Here is a 2,262-nt window from a genome sequence, read left to right as displayed (position 1 = left end):
TAGCACGTGCCGGCGCGCGGCTCCCCGCGCCCCCGCCCCGGGCGCCACGCAGGCAGCACCCCCCGCGGGGCGCCCCGCTCCCGGCCCGCGCCTCGCCTCCCGCCTCCGCCCGCCGCCGCCTCTCGCACGCGCCCCAGCCGCTTTGTGGTCTGAGACACGCTCGTTCACTGTCCTGGTTTCCAAAGCTCCACGTGCTGGGCGCCGAAAACTTGCAGCTCATTTGCCGTGCAGATGTTTAGGGAGCGCCTACTACGTGCCGGGCGGTTAGACACCCCGGGGGAGCGGGGAGGGGAGGGACAGGAGCCTCCGAAGCCGTTCATTTGTTCAGCAGGTCTTCGCAGGGCGCCTGCTGCGTGCCAGGTACTGGCCACTGGGGTCTGGCCTCATGGTCCAATAACCGAACAGAAAAGACACACATCAAACAAATAAACCGGGAAACGTGGAAGACAGGAAAGAAGAACAAAGGGCAAGCAAAATCACCCCTAATCCCACATCCCTGACGACATGGTGGGGTTTGTCCTTCCAGCTGTGGGAGTCCAATTTCTTTCTTTCATTTCTAATGCTTTCCCTTTATGCTCACATCTGTTCCCGACCCTCTCCTCTCTGATTTTCCCCACATGCCTTTCCTCCCTTCTGTAACACCGCGCCAGCTTCAGGCAGAGCAGTTCAGGATGATGCCAAGGGGAAATGAGAACGCCTGGCTTCGGGGCCGCCAAGGCTGAGGCCCCCTGAACTGGAGGTAGGCAGCCCTCTCTTCTTTTACTTTCCAGCCCAGGAAAATCACCCTTCCGTCTTGGAAGATGCCATGTAGCATCGCTGTGATGAATTCATTCACGTAAACAGGACTTGAGTGCCTACTGGGCTCTAGGCTACTCATGAGAGAACGAGTGACACATTTGTCTTCCATCTCTGACCCAAGCCTAGTTCCAAGAATCACAGCTTGCTTTTCTTCAATGAAAACGATTTCATGAATACCTCGCTGTGACCACTGCCAACCTTGCTTGCAGCGAAGTTTTGGGAAACCCAACTTTGTTTCTGAATTGTCAGAACCTCTGGCTTTCCCTGGTCCCTCAAGGACCAGAAACTGTTGAAAAGCAGATGCGTATTTCAGCCTCTTTAATAAACGCAGTGAGAAAATAAATAAATAAACTCAGTGAGGAGAGTTGGGACAAAGTTACTTTCAGACGGTGGGGTTCCCCATGCCAAAACATTCAGACTAAATGTGGAGAAAAAAAAAAAAAGGAAGGCAATTATCTGAATGTTAAACAGCTGAATATTTGGAAAACCAAATTTTTGACTGAGTTTTAAAATCTTTCTTTTTGCCTGTGTTTTATGTTTGAGAAACGTCCTGAAACGAAACAAAACAAAAAAGAATTAAACTTGTTTTAACTTTAAAAAATTGTTAAAATTGGACTCACAGTAAAATAAGTGGAAACAGTAGCAAGTGACAGATTGGTGGAAAGTTTCCTTTTCCAGTCTCCATGCCAACGCTAGCATGGGAATGTTGCCGGGTAAATGTAAAAACCAGTCAACATGGATTTTAACATTCCTACAATTTAAAAAAAAAATGTTCTATTTCACATTTGCTACAATTGAGTGCCAGCCTGGGTATTCCCTGCTTCTCCAAGCATAGAAAACAGGTTATGTCTACACAGGAAAATCAGATTTCAAAAGTGGATGGCTTCATACATGGCTGTTGGGAAAACAGTCCTCATAAGGCTGTTTTGAAACAAGGTTGGAAACACTTAAAAATAGGGTTGGTTGGTTTCATGTTGTTTCTTTTGATCATGTTGTTCCTTTTAATTTCTAATGCTTTAGAGGAGAAATGATGGCCCCTGATAGGACAAATCTTTGCATCCATGGCCAGCTTAGAGAATTAAAGTCTCAAAGTTCCATCTTATAAAGGCAAAGATGAAAGGTTGAGTTTGGATTAGTTCATAGAAATCAGGTGGGAAGGCCAATTTAACAACTGGCCTTCTGAGATCGAAGTTGAAGAGTAGCTTAACTATTTTATTCTATTTATTACTGCAAACTGTTGATATTGCCACATGATAAGTTCAGCCCAAGGATAATTGCATAAGGAGAACCAACCTTGGTGTCGCTCGAGTGTAGACCACCATATACTAGCAGGCTATTAAGGCTGAACTGAGTTGAAAGGTCAGTAAAGTCCATAGGACCCCAAATTTGTGAATCAGACCAACCTGGATTAGAATACTGAATGACTTGGGGCGCCTGGGTGGCTCAGTCGTTAAGCGTCTGCCT

Source organism: Neomonachus schauinslandi, chromosome 1, assembly GCF_002201575.2.
Source record: "Neomonachus schauinslandi chromosome 1, ASM220157v2, whole genome shotgun sequence".
NCBI lineage: Eukaryota > Metazoa > Chordata > Mammalia > Carnivora > Phocidae > Neomonachus > Neomonachus schauinslandi.
Note: the sequence above shows the minus strand (reverse complement) of the source record.